The following is a 20,435-nucleotide window of genomic DNA, read 5'->3' on the forward strand; positions in this document are numbered from 1 at the left end:
CTAGTATTTATCATAACAAATGTTAAAATATTGTTTAACATAATTCCATTAATTAAGCCGTTTATTTCTTCTTCATCCCAATTATTAGCAGTAAGACCTTTCCCCCAGTTTCAACTCTGGTTCTGATGGAAATTTTAAGAAAAAATGCAATCATTTATCTTGTGGTAGCCACGCTCCAGTGTCCTCATATGCTTCAATTAGCAACGTGCTTTTTTATTTTTTTATTGCCACCAATACCAGGGCTCCTGGTGCTGGAAACAGATGAGCACTCTCCACTCCACATGGAACTTTCTTTGTGACACTTTCTAAAGCTGCTTTGCTCAGCAGTTTTGAATTGCTGATTGCATAGAGAGTGTTCTTCGGCATGAGTGAAAGTGATGCCAATATGTACATAAGTAAATACGAATGTATAGAAAATACTCTTGATATAGTGTCTTATCCTTTGGAAATGCTTCACATTGTTACCCGGTAGATCTTAAGTACAAGGAGCTCTTCAGAAACATTCTCTTCTCAGCAGTGACATTGGGAAAGACTAACTGGGAAGGAAGTTGGTCTTGTGGAAGGAGGATTAGTTCTCATGTAGGCATCTGGTAAGACAGATGGTTTGGTCCATTATAGATGCCTGTTTCTCTGACTAGAGTTCAAGGACCCCTAGGGAACTGAGGACATATCCTCTGCACTGGAGTGTTCCCAGACTTAAGATACTGCTCTAATAAATCAAATTCTCTTTGTGGGAAGGGTTTAGAAATGTGTGTATAGGCAGTTGAGAGAATCATCATGAATGCCTGAAATACATTGCTTGAATTTATTTTACAGGATGGGAGAATGGTATTTTTTCTTTGTTATATAATTAAAAGCAGATAAGTCTATCATTTAGTGTGAAGCTAAAATAATATTAGCTAATGCTTATTTGAGTATTGATTCAACGTCTAGGCGCCGTTCTATATTTTACTGAAATACACACAGTAAAAGGCAGGCATCTTAAGTGTACTGTTCATCAAAGCTGACAAATGTATACATTTGTGTAACAAAACACCCTGGATGGATGGAGCAGAGTTTGGCAAACTGTAATCCCTGGGCCAGATCTAGCCTGTGGAGTGGTTTTGTGTGGCCTAGGACTTAAAAGTGGATTTTTACATTTTGGAAGGGTTATTTTCAAAAGAATAGACAATATAGACTGCATGTGGACCTCAAAGGCTAATATATTTACTCTCTGGCCATTTATGGAAAACATTTTCCAAACCCTACCGGAGTACCACCACCACCTGAGAAAGTTCCCTTATGTTTTGCCCTGCAGAGGCAAAGACTACTCTGATTTCTATCCCCAGAGGCTAGCTTGGCTGTTTCTGAAGTTCATAAAAATGGAATCTGTATAGCATGTCCTCTTCAGGGACTGGATTCTTTCATTGAACATAATGGTTTTGAGATTCACCTGCGTTCTGTGGTGTATCTGTTGTCCGTTCCTTTTTATTGCTAAGTATTATTCCATTATACACACACACAATCTATTTATTCAGTCTTCTGCTGATGGACACTTGAGTTGTTGCCATTCATTTTTTTTTTCTAGTATGAATAAGTTGCAGCAAACATTCTTGCATGCATCTTTTTATAGACATAAGTTTTCATTTCTTTTGGGTAAAGACCTAGGAGTGGAATTGCGGAATCATAAAATAGGTGGATTTACTTTCTAAGGAAGTGCTAAATGGTTTTCCACAGTGGTGACATCGTGCATGTTGACACTCCCATCAGCGACGTGTGACAGTCCTAGCTGTTCAGCAACCTCACCAGGCTTTAGTACTGCCAGTCTGTCATTTCAGTCATTCCAGTGAAACGACAGACTGTCTTTAATGCTTTGAACTGCCTTAGCACCCCCACCCCCAAGTCTGGGAGGTTAGATGTCCTTACTACTCCTATTTTTACAAATAAGAAAACTGAGGTCGCAAGAGTTCAGGAACAGCCTCGGGTTACATAGTCGATGAGGGACCCCATGAGTCTGGCTCTTAAGCATGCATATTGAATGACTACATTGTGCTGCTTTATAAGCCCCTATACCCAGGACGACTTCAGATCCACCCTAGTTCCAGAATCCCATAGTACCTGGCATATTGTAGGCAACAGGTGCTGTGGACGAGAGCGGCAGCTGGGATTACATGTGGGTGCCCTGCCTGGTGGTGAGCAGGGCTCAACTCAAGGAGCCCCGGAATGGGACCCCTAATTCTAATTTGCACAGAGGTTCCAAACAGCTATAGGTAACCTTTAATAAGGGGCTCAAGTCATAGTAGCTGAGTTAATGCCTTATATGGAAATGTCTTTCAGTTAAAGAGCTTTCTGGAAAATGAATTTTGTTTTGTGTGTTTGCTTTTGGAGATAGTAACAGGTTCAAAATGGGTCCAAAGGCAGAATCGCAAATGCCATTTTCTTGTTAAGATCCATGGTTTTTTGTGTGTGTTTATTTCTTGGCTTATTTTCATTGAGATGATATTCATATGGTGTAAGATTAACCTTTTTAAAGCGGATAGTTTAGCGGTATTTAATACACTGACCGTGCTGCCTAACCAACCACCACCTGTGTTTGTTCTAAAACATTTATGTTACCCCAGAAAGGAAATCTGTACACATGAGTAGTCATTCCTCTGTCCCCCTGTCCCACCCCCCAACCTCCTGGCTCTTGGTGACAGCTAATCTGCTGTATGTCTCTACAGGTTTACTTACACTGGATGTTCCATAGAAATCATACGATATGTGACCTTTTGTGTCTGGTGTAACACCTAGTATCATATTTCCAGTCTTTAGCCATGTTATGACATGCATCAGCTCTTCATCCCTTTTGATGGCTGAATACTATCCAGTTCTAAGTGCAGACCACAATTTGATTATCCATTCATGAGTTGACGGCCCCTTTGGTGGTTTCTATGATTTGGTAATTGTGAATAGTGCTTTATGGACATGAGTATCCATGGATCTATTTGTACAGGTATCCGAATACTTGTGGTTCAGTTCTCTGGGATACATACAAGGCCAGTGGTTTTGAAACTGCAGTCCAAGAAGCTAAATGAAGCTGCTTGGTAGTGGGCGTGGGAAGGTCCCAAGAGCTCCCAGGTGTGAGAACCACCGTATTTCCTTTTTACAAAATGCAACAGTAGAAAAGTTCCTCTGAGGTTAATATGAAGGAAACATCATTTAAAACTTGCTTATCCATGTGGGAAAAAAAGTGACCAAGAGTTTATTTCAAAGCTCAGTGAAGCCTAGAGTAATCTGCTAAATAAAAATGCTCCACTGAGAAGCACAGATGCCAGAAGACTGCTACATACGGTCAGTTTTCCCAGGCTTTGTAGGGCATTTTCGCCTGACGTTTCACATAATGCCCTCACTGGGCCACGCACGCTTCCTTTCCACCTGCCTTTCAGTGCAGGGGTCCAGATATAATGCAGGATGCCCAGTTCAATTTGAATTCCAGATAGGCAGCAAATGACTTTTAATATAAGTATGCCCCAGATAGTGCCCTATCTGTTGTTTATCTAAATATTCAGACCGAACTGGGCATTCCATACTTCTCTTTGCTCAATCCCTATTTTTGCTGCACTGAGAGAGGGCATCCGAATTGCAGTGAATTGTCGAAGCTAGTCTATCAGCAGAGATGCTTTGCTCACTCATTTTCCTCTGAGAGAACGATTTCCCTCTTTATATAAATAATGTAAAAATTTGGAGATAAAGTATGTGGAGCATAAGGAAGGTGAAATGGAGCCTTTACAATGTAAAGTGCTTTCTCTCTGGCCCCAGTTCATTAGCAAAAATCTAGTGATTTAAATTACCCAGCTAACCTCTTCCGCCACTGTAGGATTATAAATCAAGTAGGTGGCTACTACCTGAAGGAGTTGTAGGGTCTTTGCAGGAGGTCCTCATCAAGCTAAGAAGGGCAGAAAATTTCCTATTACTGTGTCATGCGTAAATGGTGATGCTTGCACTTCCACCTGCAGCATATCATGTCTGTGCAATCCACTTGCTAAAATAAAAGGAACAAAATGGGAACATATTCACTACTTTGCCTTACAGAGGGATAAATAAGATGGCGGGGATCTCTGTCCCAATGTCTGATGCTATGTGTACTCCTCATGCTGGCAGATAGAGGCAGACTCGGTCGGAAACCGAAAGATATTAAAGGTATTTATCTGTCTGTCTTTCTTCTTTGATTTTTGTCTGTCTCTGTGCCTTTATTTTGTGTGAAATTTTGAGAGATGAATTCTATTTTCTATTAATTTAATGGCTGTCATATTGCATTACATCATGCAGCTTAGATCACAACAATGAGATGTTAAGGTTTAAATTAATAATATTGCAACACATCACTTGATAAAGCAGTGTGCTTAATCCTATCTTGGCTGCTCAGGTAGCCTGACTTTTGCCCAGTGCCTCGAATCTGCAGATTGCAGTGGAATTACCCAAGTTCAATTGCAAACAACCTATAATTGTGAGCTGAATACTTGAGCTTCATGGTAGAAAACATTCATTTAATATGCTGGTGAGATTTAACAAGCATATATATATATATAAAATAGTTGGGGAGGGCAGGGAACAGGGAGTCCGAGGTTTCTGAATGGCATTTTCAGTTCTAGAACTACACCCAACAAATACCTGTTAGAGTTGCCTTGCAAGTGGGGTTAGCTAAAGCCACCAGGAAAATGGAAGCTGGAGTGTGGGTAAGAGAAGATCCTTCGAGAAAACTGTGGATCTGGTGAGCTGTTCAGAAGGCATATCCATAGTCCACGGTCCTCAACTTGAGAACCCCTATTCCCACCCCACCACGTACCCCGCCTCCCTCCCCGCCCCCCAAAAAAATCAAACCCAACCACAGCCCGGAAGATACGACCCCAACCATTCCAGGTTTGGAAGAGAAATCAGATGCCTGAAGAGGAAAACGAGTCTAAGGCACATCACAAAATATTCCTTACCCAAAGCAGATTGTTCTCACTGGGCTTTTTTCATGTGCAGATGCTTTCACAGTGAAAACAAAACACAACAAAAAATAACTATACATTCTAGGAACTGAGAGAGGCATTTCGGAAATCCAAATAATGAGTGAGTGGCCACCAGGAGGGAGGTGATGCAAAGAGCAGGGTCTCCAGAGTCCCTGCGCTTCTCCTTCCCTCCGGCCACCCCCCCCCCCCCCAAGGCCCATGCATTTCCAGACATCACTGGCACTGGGTAAACAGACAGAGGATGCTTCTGTGGCCTTCATTAGGGTGTGTTGCCAATTGTCAAATTAGTTTCTGCCCGACCTGCCGAGCGCGAATGCAAATCCGCCACCCCTGGCGCAGCTTCATTTGCAACTATTGATTCATGTTTGACTGTGAGTTCAAAAAAAAGTGGTCTTTGAAGCTTCCCCCATCCATGCAGTGGCTTCTCGGTCCAGGTGGCTCCGGGATCCCTGGCAGTCATTTTGATCTTTGTATTCCCACTGCCAAGGAGGGTCATTCCAGGTAACTTAAAAGCAAGATACCATCAGAGAGGGTTTGGGAATGAAGTCTTTGCCTTGTCACATTAATGCGGTCCTATCAAGTGGCAGTTTATCAAGAGCCACCTCACAAGGTTTTAATGAGCATGCTGCCTGTTCTTATACAATACTAATTAATCCCATTTTTTCACACTGCCGTGATTGCTTCATGAAACCCACATTGTTTTATACTCAGTAGCAAAGCGGCTCTTACTGATTAAATCTCCTTGCCTGCGATGGAGCCTGACAACTGAATTATACCTTGCTCAAAATAATAATGGGTATCAGCTAATAAATACGGTTTAACACACACAAAACTATGCAGCCAAAATCACACCACAAAATAGGAGTTTGACTTATAGGCTCAGCAGTGTTTCATTAAACATCTGTATTATAATTCACTGGTTTTCCAACTGATGTAATAACTTAATTGATGAGAACAAAGACAAGCTTATTTATTCACCCAATTGCTTGCTTCTTGACTAACGTTTTTCCTGGGTGTTATTGTGGAAATAAATATGCAATATTCTTTTTATAGAAGTCTAATTTAGGTCCTTTTCTCCCCCTATTGAGAAGTCAGCATCACCATGTATATCTGACAATTTCTTGCTGCTTTGCAACGGAAGCATTTTGATAAGATGGGTTCTGGTATTTGCCCTGGTATCCAGACTGGCTGGGAGAGGGGAGAAGGGAGAGGCTTTCCAGCCTGCTGGGGGGTCGTGCATCACAGCCCTACAGCGCTTTCCTTCAGATCGGTGACAGCAGGCTCCCATTGAACACACACACACACACACACACACACACACACAGTAAAAATTCCATAGAGGGCCTTAAGTTAAGGCCCTCTGAGGCTGAGATGATTCTATACAGCTCCTCAATGACCTGGATGCTCATCTCCAGCTTGTAACCGAAAAACAAAAGATGAAGTCCTTGCTTTCATGGAGCTTGTATTCTCTGGGGGAGATAGACAAGAATCAAGCAAGGACGCACATAGACCATGCATTCTCGGATAATCTAGCATCTCCAAGTATTATGAGGAAGAATAAAGCAAATGGAGAGATGTGTTGCATGTGTCTTTCACTTAGTAGACACCCATCGAATAATGGTTCATTCAGTGCAAACTTTGTTACATTGATCCCACATTTTTATGCTCTATGTTTCTTTGTGTCAAGGTTCAAGAAGAAGTACTTTTGAGAAATTTTCCCTAAACACATGATCATTTCTTTGTTTTGGCTTCATGAGATGTACACTGGTCATGAACATCCAACTGCTTGTTATTTACCTCTTTCCTCTGACCTCACTGTAAAAACTTTTTTGGTGGAAGGCCATCCCTTGGTCTATGTCTTTGATGCAGTCAGTACAGGATGGAACAATTATCTAGTATCTACATCTCCTGTCTCTTACTCAAATCCTGTTTCTATATTTCTAAGATCTATAAGATATCGATGTAGATACTACATTGTTTAGTCTAAATAATTTTCCATGCTGATCTCTTGTGTCACCATCTCCCAATAGATGCTAACACAAAACCTAATGATCCCAATGTGACAGAGTTCCCTCCTGCAACCTCTCATTCATTCCAGTTATAGGGGTGAGATATTCTGACACCAATTATCACTTGGTATTAAGTCACATATCTCTGCCTCTTAGGGCTTTCTGTCTCCAAGTCCTGTTGCCACTTGTGTTTATGGATTTCTACCTCCTGCCTTGTTTCTATTCTGTCTACCTCTATGTTGGCCAGGACTTTATGATTTCCTACCAGACCTAAAAAGCATTTCTGATTCTAGCATCTTCTCCCTGAAATGTCATCTCCATGCTACATCCTGAATGTTACTTTTAGCAAATCTCTCCTCTGCCTCAGGACTTCTAATGACTATGGAGAAACATGAGCCCAGAAAACCTGTTTTTTGTTTTTGTTTTTGTTTTTTTAAGCAATGAAGTATATTTACATGTGAAATCTTATGAGTTTTAAAAGTTGGCAAATCAGTCCAAAAAGCTTCAAATCTTATGCAGACCAAAAAGTCTGGCTGGACCACTGCTTAGGAATCTTTGATCTAAGCTTTTGGATGTCTTGTTTCCTGCCTTGGACCTATTGTTCTTACATTTCTCTAAACTTGGCCACCTTCTCCAGTGCTCTTCTCAAATCACCTAGAAAAATATTCCCTTTCCCATCTGTCTCTCTGCAGTCATCTGACTTGAGATCAGCGGTCTACTCTGCTTCTTATGAAAAGGAATCATAATTTATTTCTATTTTTTTAATTTTTATTTATTTACAATAGTCACAGAGAGAGAGAGAGAGGCAGAGACACAGGCAGAGGGAGAAGCAGGCTCCATGCACCGGGAGCCCGATGTGGGATTCGATCCCAGGTCTCCAGGATCGCGCCGTGGGCCAAAGGCAGGCGCCAAACCGCTGCGCCACCCAGGGATCCCTATTTCTATTTTGAATCACCTACCCTACTGGACCCAGAAGGAAACATGTCAGATAGGAGTGGTTAAGTACTTAGGTTTTGAGGTATGGGAGATCTGGTATGGACTTAGATCTGCCACTTACTATGTAATTATGGGTTTGGGTATCTTTACAGCATGTAGCTTCAGATTCTGTGCTGGTACTTGCATCTCTCCATGGGGTGTCTTATAACAGGTGCCCCACCTCATAAATTTCTACAAGAAATCAGTGAGATAGCTCCATGTAAATTAACATTCAGAGTGACAAGGAAGTAAGCATGCATTCATGATTAGCTGTAGTTAATACAATTATTGATGTTACATTTACTACTGAATTCATAAGAATAATTCTTTGTTCTGTGAATGATATAGTTGCTGATGAAAATATGTACTACGAGCAAAGGTTTCACAAGCAAGGAAATCCAATCTAATAAATGACTGGACACTTATGCTGTGCAAAGAAATGCATCTGGTCTCATGGGTAGCAAAAACATGGCCAGAGTTTGCAATGTATGTGAAACAGAGGAAATATAAAAGTTGCTTTTATCATATGGGGGATTATTGACGTTTACATTTATTTTTGTAAGAATTGCAAACACAAAGTAAAGTGGTACCATAAACCTCCATACAGCCAATCTCAACAAACCCAACTCTTACTGTCTCATTTTCTCTAAATTTTCACCCATCCAGGATTATTTTCAAGAAAATCTCAGATGTGTCTCTATTTCATCTATATGTATTTCAATATAAATCTATAAAAGCAAAGGGGTCTTTTAAAATAGCCATTATTCCACCTGGGGATTCATATTATATTTATATTATCAGATATCCAGTGTTCAGTTTGTTTTCAGAATTTATCTAAGGGGCACCTTGGTGGCTCAGTCAGTTAGGCATCTGCCTTTGGCTCAGGTCATGATCCCAGGGTCCTGGGATGAGCTCCCCATCAAGCTCCTCCCTCAGGGGGGAGTCTGCTTCTCCCTTGCATTCTGCTCCTGCGCCCTACTTGTGCATGCGCTCTCTCTCCCTCCCAAATAAATATTTTTTTTAAAAAAGGAATTCATCTGAATTTGGATTCAAAACAGCCTGCATATTGCAGTTGACTGATTTCTCTTAACTCTAAAACTACAGCTTTCTTCTTCTCTTTTTTTCTAAAATGTACGTGGTCACATTTATCTTGCAATTGACCTTGTAGAATTCCTTGCAGTCTGGATTTTACTAACTTCACCATCATTGTTTCACACAACACATTCCTCTGTCCACAGAATTCTCCACAAATTGACAGAGGCTTGATATAACCTGGGCTTGCTTGCTTTGTGAAGGGCAGGACTATTTAAGAGGTAAGATTGGTTTGTCTATTAGAAGGCACATGATAAAGAGTTGTTTCTATTTTTCCTGATGTAGCAGCCATTGATGATCATGAAAAAGATTCATTTTTTTTCTTGAAAAATGGAATATTTTCATCCAAAGGAACCTTTAAACATGATAAGCCTAAGCAAAATGCTTTATTATTTTTGTATTTATATCTAGAACCAATAAAATTGGCAAGAACAAATTCCTTCCTCCTTCAAATGTACAAGGAGATATGCTAGTACCTAGGGTGGGTACACAGAAGACACAATTGCTGCTTGGAAAGATATCAACCAAAGAGACAGAGGTCAGTGGGAAAAATGGATGTGGGGGCAAATATGATCAAAATTACTCGAGGGCTCAAGAATGGAAGCTCAGAAGAAGAAATGAGTAGCTTTGCCTATGGGAGTCAAGGGTTTAAACAGCTGCATCAGGAAGGGCAGATCAAAGTTCACTAAATGAAGAGATCATTGTAATAGCAGCCCAACAGCACTAATATTTAACACTTACCAAATATTTCCCTAAGCATTTTGAAAGTGTTAATCCACTGAATCCTTCCTCCAGCTCCATAATTTACCAGATAAGTTAGTTTTAGCACAGAGTGGTTAAGGTTCGTGCTCAAGGCCACATAGCTAATAGAAGACAAAGATTTAGGGAAATATTTTACATTTTACAATTTACATACAGCCCTCTTGGAGGCAGCTGTGTTATTTAGGGTCAACTTCTTTCAGGAGCTTCCTGGTCAAGACTGGCTTCATCATGCCCTAAGGGTTACTGTCAATTTTTCCCTGATAACCACAAGCCATATGATAAGGCATCAGTGATAACCCCAAAGTAAAAAGTGAAGCTGGCAAAGGGATCTGGTCTATTATCAGTGAATTAGACGTTGCTGCTCCAAACCACACACTAAACAAGAATTGGGACTTCTATACGTGGCAGGATTTCAATATCACACAAACTGTAATTCATCAGTTTTCTAACTGATATAACTTCAATGGCTGAAGCTAAAGGTGAACTTTATTAACATTCATCTATTTGCATAATTCTTAATTCCAATTTTCTCCAGTTATGGGGAAAATTTAGATGCACCATTATAGAGGATTTGGATTCTGAGAATGGGGATTTCAAGTTATTATATGCCACAAATGTACTAAGAAAGAGTGTGAAGTGAGTGTTTGAAAGGTTATCATCCACTAAGTCATGAAATAGTGGAAACGCAAGGTCATTTTATCCAGTCCTCTGCCCCCAGAAAGCACTGTTTGCCTAAGATCCCTTAGACTGTAGAGCTGCACTCATTAATCAGAAAATACATATTATATTTCTGTTGCCATGAACCCTGGGAAAAAGAGTGTGTTCACCTAAATTTGCACTTAACCAAGTCAAAAATGTTAGAGAAATATGTGACAACATTTGATGAACTTCAGGGAGGCAGCAATAAGCTCCTTTTTCCCTACGGATATTCTTCTCATTTTTCAATTTAGGTATTAAAGTTATCTGTGCACTTAAAAAATCAGACTTCGAAGTCTTAAAGGCAAAAAGAGCTTTTTTTTTTCCTCCTTAGGTAGTTGGACCTATTAAGAATATCTGCGAAATGTAAAAGAGCTACACGGAAATCATCCAAAGCACCCATTTATATTATGATAAGCTTTAATTACACAAAGTTGCACTCATGTTAAAAAGAAAAAAAAAAAGAATCATCTCATTGTTCAGATGTTTTTCCTTGAGTTTTGGGCATTGATGATAATTAGGATGTGTGAAGTAATGAGCTCAGACATGATGGACAAACAGAAAGATGATTTATCATTTGGGGGGCTTTCTGCAGGGAAAATATACAGGCAATGGGGAATGAAGTCTCGGGATATAATTTATTAGACAAGAAGGGGATCTGGGCCTTTTGTCTTGACAAGGTGCAGTTGCCTCCTGAATGATATGGGTTGATTTAGGTATTTTGAGGCTAAGAGGTATATATAAAAGGATGGATGTTCACTCCACTCACGTAAGCACCAAGGACAACTTTAGACTTTGTGAATTAGAAGAGGCCGAATCAAGGTTTGGGGAGCTATAGGGCTCAGGAGGTGGATGAGAGAGCAGCTAACGTGTCTCAGTTTCATTGAGAAGTCGTACGGTGACCGTGATCATTGTGCTGTATTTGGATGCATTACCCAGTAAGTTCTCCATATAAACAGTAGAATGCACTTCGCATGATGTGCCTCTCTCCTTTTTCTCATTATCAGATTGACCGCCTTTTAGTTTACAGGTGAAGGCCTACCCTCCAATCAGAGAACATGAGTGAGCACAATGAATACAAAATGGTCTCAGCAACCCAAGTATGCATTTCCAACTCCCTTTTCCTCCCTTTGCACACCACTAAAGCATTTTGTCCTTTTCACCCAGCAAATTCATCTGTGTGAATTTGAAAATAATCAAAAAGACTCCCTTCGTGCTTTTTGAGAACAATAAAACAAAGACATTTGGTTTCATAATTAAGTAGACTCACCCTTGGTTGAGTACCTGTGACCCGAGTGGATGAAGTTTACTGACATCCTCAACTCTATTTGTAACATTCTATCTTCACTTACCTCCATCCCTTAAGAAATCCATTATGAAGTCTTATAAACCCTCATACAAAAGCATATCACAGGACCTCCTCTTCTTTCCCTATTCATTGCCGCTGTCGGCACTTAACCTTCTGACTGAGCTCCACTTCCCCTCTTGCTTCTCTGTAATCTACTCCCCACACAGCAGCCAGAACTATAGCAACTTACCAAGATAAGATGTAAACTAGATCACATCAATCCTCTGCTCGTGATGCTCCAACTGCTTCCTGTTTCAATTCAATAAAATCCAAACTCCTTTCTATGGCCTCCAAGATGCCAGAAGGTCTACTTTCCTTCCACCTGTCAAAACTCTTCCTTACAGTCCCCCCTCTGTCTATGTGCTCTAGCTGCATTGTTTCGTTTCTATCCTTCCAACATCGAGGTTCTTTCTGCCTGGGGAATATTATACTTCCTGGGCACTTTACTTAGAATACTCTTCCCATGGCTGCCTTTGCTTCTCCAATCTTGTTCTAGCCATTTTAAGAGAGAGACCTTTCCTGACCCATCCATCTAAAGTTTCCTTCTCCTTTGGTTACCATCATCCCATTAATCTGAGGTTATTACATGTTCTTAGTTTTCTGAAGACAGGGTTTTGGGTTGTCTTGTACACAGCTCTACCCCAGAGCTGGAAATAATGCCTGTTCCATGGTAGAGACTCTAATATATGTTATACAAAGGAAAGTATAAATCTGAATTATCATGTAAAATCATCATTCTTGGGCTATTCCAAGACATTGTGGTATATTAGGAAGAGTATAGGGGCATTCAGACCTGAATTTGATTCTAAACTCTGCTACTCGGTTGCCACATACTGTCTTGTTTGAACTCTGTGACAGATTACAAATGGCCACAGATTGTTTTGCCACACCTCTCACTAAGAGGCAGAATAAAATCCCTATCCAGATTAAGTCTGGCCTTGGCCATGTGACCTGCTTTGGTTAGTGGAACATCATTGTTCATTGTGATGGGTTGGGCAAGCAGAGACTTGAGAAGCACTAGCCCACTGGGACTTGTCCTGATGGAGCTCTGCCCTGAGACCGCCAACCACACTGCAAGAAAGCCGGTTTGGCTTATACAAGCAAACACATGGAGGTGAGCCGAGGTGCTCTAGTTGATAGCCAGAAGCACCTGCTGGCCATGTGAATAAGGCCGTTTTGGTTTATTTCTTTATTATTTTTATTTTTTAAGACATTATTATTCATAAGAGACACAGAGAGAAAGGCAGAGACTTAGGCAGAGGGAGAAACAGGCTTTCTGTGGGGAGCCTGATGCAGGAACTTGATCCCAGAACCCCGGGATCATGACCTGAGTCAGAGGCAGACACTCAACCACTGAGCACCCAGGTGCCCCACCGTTACTATTTCTTAGCATGATTAATGTAGGGTATTGAAGCAGGCTCAGAAGACATGTAACACAAAATAATGGCTGCCATTTATTAAGCACCCACCATGTGTCTGAAACCATACTCAGGACTGTGTATATATTGCCTTGTGCATGTTTGACATCAACTGTATTTTGCAGAGGAGAAAACTGAGGTTCATATAAGTTAGATGACTTGTCCATGATCTCACAGCTAGAAAATGTTAAGGCTGGGACTTCAACCCCAGTCTATCTGACTCTAGAGTCACTGAAAGTCAGCCTTCAGTAGGAATTTAAAATCCCAGCATGAGAATGAGGGCCACAGGGATTAGATTGTTGAGAAGACATACCCAGTGCGGACAGTGTTTGCCTTAGAACCTATAACTGGTTTATCAATTGTGACTATCCTGGGAGTTCAGATAGGTGAGTGTAGGTCAGGTTATGCAGAAAAATAAAGCTTTCCAGATGAAGGAGGACTAAGGGGGGACCTCCATGACCTATCACTTATACTTGCTAGTTCATATTGTGAGTTTAGACCCCATGCTAAGAGTGTTACCGGCATCTTTTATTTAATTCTTGCAGTAACTCTATGAAGTAGGAACAATTGTGATTCTATTTTCAGATGAGGATGTCAAGGTTTACAAAGGATAAGTTACTTAATGGAGATGATACAACCAATTTTTGGCAGACTTGGACTCTAGATGATGGTAATGTTGAATGTAGCATTGTGGCGCAGTAACACCCCTGGAGACTGCTGCTGTCTCCAGAAGATGAATGATACTTAGGGCAATTGGAGCAGCATTGGACAGCAGAAAGAGTAGGGGATGTGTGTGTATACTGTTAGCATATGCATATTTGTGAGTATATGAATAAGACTAGGAATCGGTAAAGGATACTGTGGAGAGAGAACAGTTTAGGCCAATGTTGGCAGGGGATAATAAATTAGACCCCTATGATGGGACAGCTTTGAGTATATAAAAGACTTGGAGTAAGTTTTGTTGTTGCTTATCCAATATCCATTTCCTGTTCTGTGGGGACAACATTCTTTTGGCCTCTTGAGAACCGTGTTTTCTCTCTCCCTAACTGTCTGTGGCCTGGTTCGGGTTTAGGCAGAGATTCATGCCCAGCCAATCAGAGCCCTGAGCCCTCTAGGACAGAGCTCTTGGTTGATAGGCCCGCCAAACCAATCAAGCCAAGTTGTGGAGGGCTCTTTCTGTTGGAATTAAACAGGATGGGACATGGGATTGAGAGAGCACGTGGAACCTGGTGGAGAAGAGCTGTTTGAGAGATGGCAAGAACCCTGATTTGAGGACTCCACTCCAGCCCTGGGCCCAGTCAGAGCTAATCCCGTGCTAGGGGGTAGACTTCCCAGTTATGTGAGCCAGGAAGGGCCCAGCAATAATTAAGCTAGCTTGAGTTAAGAGTTTCTGTGACTGGCCACAGGGGGGGAAAAAGTCTTAATGTAAGATTTTTAAAATTTTAATCAACGAATTAATTAATTTTTACAGATACACTGAAACTTTTGTTCATAAATCCAATTCAGAGAAGCCTAATATAAAACATAGTTGGGGAACAAAGAGAATTTAAAATCACTGGCTTTGATGTCAGCAGACCTGAGTTCTAGCCTTGGTTCTACTGCTTTACTTAAGGAGATACTCACTGATCCAGTCACTTAACAAACCTCATATGTGCTTTTTGTATGCTAAGATCTCATTCCACTGGAGCATGGGATGTCTAAACATTGAAATTATTTGCTGTGTAATTTGGGGGAAGTTATTTCAATTGTTTACACTATAGTTTCTTCTTTTGCAGAATGTAAATAGTAATTGTAATCCCCTCTCATGAATGAATGAATGAATGAATGAATGAATGATATTTTGAGTCATATTTTGACTTTCAGAGAGATGAGATTGTCTGGGGAAAGGTATCTACTTCAAAGGGGTTGATTAGGAAACAAAGGTACATGTGTCCAGGGGTACAAACTCTTTCCTGCCTACACAGGCCTAGCTCTGATGAACTCTGAAGGTCATCCCCAAGTGTGTAGTATTGGTTAGGATACGAAAAAGTGGCTTTTATAACAGATCCCAAATTACAATGGCTTAATCAAAGCAGTAACTGGCTTGTCACTCATGGAACATTCCAGAAGGCCATGTAAGTTCCGTATGTCAACCCAAAGGTGTCAGGGCTGTCGCTCTTGATCTTGTTGCTCTGCTACATCTACAGAGCAGCTCTCTTTTATGTGATATGATCTTCAGCCTCATGGTCAAAGGTGGCTTGTGACCATGCTATGCTCCTGCCCTCAAGAAGACAGGAAGGGAGAAGAAAGAATGAACCCACCTTTCCTATTGAGGGCATGGCATGGAATTTGGAAACTTTCATTCTGCTCATGTCTCATTGACTAGAACCTAGTTACATCGAGGTGCAAGGGAGCCTGGGGGACATGGTCTTTAACTGGGTGGCCTTGTCAAACAAAAATCACTCTCACTGTTGAAGAAGGGGAAAGTCAGTCCTAGGGGACACTCAGCTTACCCTGCCACCTCTGCAATCTTGTACCAGAAGGAAGTAACCACACATTCATTAGCTCCAACTCTGTTCTCGGTCCTGGGTTTCAGCCATGCCTTGGGCAGCCAAGTGGGCGCACTTCCATCTGGCCTGTGCTGTAAATCCTCTTCCTTTGCAAAGAGCATGTGAAGCACACAAAACCAGGACCATTGGCCTCTCCTGAGTGTGCGCGTGGGGATGTATCCAAAGTCAGTCTCTGGCGGAAGGCTACCTCTTTGCGAATAACGGACCCACTTATAGTTTATATTAGCTTCCGCCTTATTTCATAATTTTTTAAAGGAAACTCTCCTCTCATGCAGGAAAATCTAATTATGCAGTGACAGCAGTTGGCTGACTCGGGCACAACACAACATGTCAATTTTCAGTTGCTTACACGGTCTCACAGAAACTGTTAGAAATTGTTTTGAAATCTGGCATACATTTCAGTCATGTTAATTCCTACAACTGTGCCAAACTTGATGAAATTTGGCTCCTCCATACTCCAGGGAAGGTGGGGGATTGGGAAAGGCGAGTTTTCTTTTCTTCTTCTTCTTCTTCTTCATCTTCTTCTTCTTTTTTTTTTTTTCCTGGCAGTGACATCATCTCCTCATCCTCCCCTTATGATGAACAGTGTCCTCAAACAAGCCAAGAAGTAATATAACTTTATATTTACAAGACTGTGTGACAAAATTACTGCATGAGACTGGAGCTGTATGAAACGATTAAAAGAAATACAGATGGCATAATGTTTTTTTTCCCCCTTCCAACAGATTTGTGCCAGATGTGTGAATATTGATAATTTCTCTGGGGCTCAACTCAAGGCACAATATAGGTTTCTGTTTGATGGGGGAATGAGAGAGTGAAAATCCATCCCAGCGATGGTATTTACAGGAAATGTTTTGCCTCTTCTTCCAAATCTGTCAAAGCAGAACCAGAAATCCCAAATTTCCAAATGAGCCTCTGAGTCACCCTTTGTTCTGGACCCAATTTTTATCTCCCTAGTAATTGACAGACTGGAAAATTCATTTGTGAAAACATGTGGTAGAGCTCTAAAAGTAGAGCCTCTCAACTAGCTAAGCCTGTCTTTGTGCATCAATTTAGAGCATGAGTGATACCGAAATTTCAGAAAGCATCTTGGGAAGCTATCTATTTTATCATACCTTCTCTTTATTAACTTAGTCATAAAAAATGCTTTAATGGAATAATAATTTTCAGCATTTACAATGGGAAAACTTGAAAAAAAAATTCCAAAGCTTTTCTATTGTTCTTTTTATTATTTTGTGATGAGTGAACCCATTTTAAAATATGATTCTGGGAGCTAGAAAGTTTCAATAAAGTTCAATCTCTTAATCCAACTTTGATATTTTTTAATATCAGAGAAATCTTGAACAGGTTTAAGAAGAAAAGAGGAATATTTGTCATTCCTAAAAAGATTCAGCTTTGCGAGTTGATTTCCAAATCAGTACACATTTTTTTTTTTTAATACCTTGGATCTTCTGTGAAGCTTTTCCAGTAACTTCAAATAGAGGAAGACATACTAAATAGGGGGAAAAAATAAGTTGAGAAATAAAGAAGGCAAGGGAAAAGACAGAGTTGATCAAGAGTTAGGAAATGAGAAATGGGTATTGCTCAGGACTTTGGGAATCCCTGTTCGCTATGCTCAAAACTTAAATTTGTCTTTGAGCTCCTTGGCAGCCATAGCAAAAAAAAAAAAAAAAAATCACTTCCATAATATTCTTTATCAGAAAGAAGGGACTGCATCACTTCCTTGGGGGATAAAAATTTATTTCTAACATTAGGTTATGCTGCTAGGCCTCAACGGAGGAGGATATTGTTTCCCAAGGACATTTGGCAACGTATGGCTGTCACGACTAGGAGGGGCACTTCTGGCCTCCAGTGGGTGGAGATGAGGGATGTGCTAACCATCCCACAGTGCACAAGGGGGCCCCGTACAACAAAGAATGATCTGGCCCCAAAGTTCAATAAGCCAAGGTTGGGAAACCCTGGGTTATAAAGTCAGTTTTTTATGTGAACGTTCATAACGTTCTCTCTGGGATTCCCACAGCACATGGATTTGGAGCAAGGCAAATCTGAGTTTAAATCCATGTTCTACACTTATACAGCTGTGTAATTTTTGGCAAGTTAGATAACCTCTCAAAGTCTCAGTGTCCTGGAGATGATTATGTAAATCCTACAGGGTTGTTATAAGGATTAGCAGGAATAATGTTTATAGAGCATCTAACACAATGCTTGGCACACTTGTAAAGGCTTGGTGAATGTTAACTTTTCAAACGGTCCCATGCGCAGAGAGAGTAGCGCTAAAGTATTAGTCCTCAAAATGGTGATGGTCTGCGAGGGGTTGTGGGATGCAGCTCTGTCGTGAGCTGTTTGATCTAGTGATAGATTTAAGAAAGCCTAGAAATGTGGGTGAAATGCATATGGTGACCTCCCTTAAACGCCACCAGTGTGACGGTGTGAGGGTTAACCCTCCAAAGGGCTATTATTAGGAGCAGTTGATTGAGAGTTACGCTGAATTATCCAGAAATCAGACAATCCGGTGGTAGAAGGACATATTAAATATCTACCCCTTTAGTGCCTTTGCAAGGCACCAAGTTGTTCACACAGTCTTGGTAGACTCAATCTATTACACCCAACGCAGAGCCAACCTGTATTCCTACATGTGGGAAACATATTCAGGGGTCACCACTTCAAAATTTAGGAGATTTCTTTTGAAAATAACAACAATAGACAAATCTGGAATTCCAAAGCAAAAAGAAAGAAAGAAAGAAAGAAAGAAAGAAAGAAAGAAAGCAAGCAACAGTTGTGCTCTTTTAACTTACAATAGGTTGCTTTGTTAGTTGGCATATTACTAGCTATTAACACCAATTTCAAAATTTCTGTGGCTTATTGCAATAGAAGTGCATTTTTATGCACACAGCAGAGTGCTTTTGGTGTTCCCAGTTAGCATGTAGATTACTTTATTCCAGAAAGTAGTTTGGGATCCAGGGTTCCTTCTGGCTTATGGCTCTAGCATCGTCTGTCCCAGGGTTCTCAGTCTCTAGCAAGAAAAAAGACAACAGAGAAGACATATGGGTTCTAAAACAAAAAACGAACAAACAAAAAAAACTTCTCTGGATGTGGCTCATGTGACATCTGCTCACATTTCATTGGCTAGAATTTATCATCTGGTCATTCTTGGATGCAAGGTTAGGAAACCTTGGCTTGCCAGGTACCTGCCCCGAAAAGAAGTGAATTTTAGCGGGCAGTACCCCCTCTGCCACCACCAGCAGATACTAGTGTGCTTTTGTTCATCAACTTCTGCTTGGCAAGGCATTTCTATTTTGAAAGCAAGGATAAAAATGCCCATGTCTAGAAACCATCCATAAGATTTGGTTCAGCCCTTGTCTTTTCAGCAGTAGGAAAAATGTAAAAAGTGGACATGTGACAAGTTTGATAGACTGGTGAAACTCTGAAAAGGCCATTATTCAAATATTTATGGATCCTTTTAGCTAATGGATTCAAATTTATAATGCTGCACTTGTCAACAAGATAATTTTGCAAAAACATTAAAGGCTGAGCAGTTTGGTCCCTTCTAACCCTGAGGCCTCTCCTCGCCACAGCAAATGAGCAGCTGTTCCCCATGAAAATGGAACACCATGCCCAATGTGGGCTTCTGCATGTAGTGTAGACCCCTGTCTTTGGGGCCGCCTCTAAGCTGTGCTTCAGGGAGGGAGCTGGCCTGTTATGAGATGTCTGGGATTAGGCTAAGTATCATTTTATCAAAAGGAGAAAGAAAGGAAACATGGTGTTTCCACAAATACTGTGGATAGGAGGTGGATTATTAAAATCGAAACTGAACAGTAAACCACTATTCATGACTCAAGACCCTGCCAACCGTCTTATCTGCCAGGGCATCCAGGTCAACAGTAAAGAGAGTGTGTGACACAATTTTTGGTTATTAATATGTTAACAAAATATTACTACTTTCTATCGAAAATATCACTACTTTCTTTCGATTACTACTTTCTAGGTAGTAATCGTCGTAAGTGACAAATAAGAAAGTTGAATAGTTGGCGGGGGCGGGAGGGGAGGGCAGACCTTGTAGATGGTTCTGGAAGTCACCACATCTGTTTGGGAATGCTTCATGTTTGGCTTCAGTACAATGTATTTAGTCGATGGAATCAAAGTCATCTCTGTGATATTTTGAGATGCAAGACTTCTAAAGGGAAGGAGACTGTTGCTGTGGCACTCTGGTAGAGAGGAGGAGAAATTGAGGTGGCTTGAGAAGAGTTTGTTCAGAGAACAGAGGATAAAATTGCAAAGTGTTTGTGTGTCTGGAGGAGCAGAGTGCCTCATGGAGGTTCCAGGAAAGACTCTGATGCTCAGATTTTCATGTCTGTGTGGGGATGGAAGGTGAGGCCTCATGATCTTATGGTAGGCAGGAGCTTGAAATAGGCCTTCTGCATTAGGTCAGAAGCCACCTGTCAGTGGCAAGAGACCTCAGGAAACTACCCTATCTCCCAAGGTCACTTTAAGGAAAACTTTTATTTACCCAGTGTCATGGGTAGATGGAGCCAACCATGAGAAACCTGAATCCTATGTCTGCACTCACTGTGCATGGATATGGAGTTCACGGTCGCACTACTGGGCATGTG

General features: G+C 41.0%; 1 long non-coding RNA gene across 3 annotated transcripts in view; it reads left to right on the forward strand.

Moving 5' to 3' along the window:
• Window positions 1–20,435, forward strand: part of LOC111092084 — a 195,816-nt gene that overhangs the window by 39,129 nt on the left and 136,252 nt on the right. Inside the window, exon 3 of one of the 3 annotated variants that reach the window (XR_005377984.1) lies at window positions 9,199–9,273. The exons of the other annotated variants lie outside the window; for them this stretch is intronic. This is a non-coding gene — a long non-coding RNA (uncharacterized LOC111092084). The remainder of the gene's footprint in view (window positions 1–9,198; window positions 9,274–20,435) is intronic. 3 annotated transcript variants of the gene reach the window in all.

This window comes from Canis lupus, chromosome 24 (assembly GCF_011100685.1).
Source record: "Canis lupus familiaris isolate Mischka breed German Shepherd chromosome 24, alternate assembly UU_Cfam_GSD_1.0, whole genome shotgun sequence".
Taxonomy (NCBI): Eukaryota; Metazoa; Chordata; class Mammalia; order Carnivora; family Canidae; genus Canis; species Canis lupus.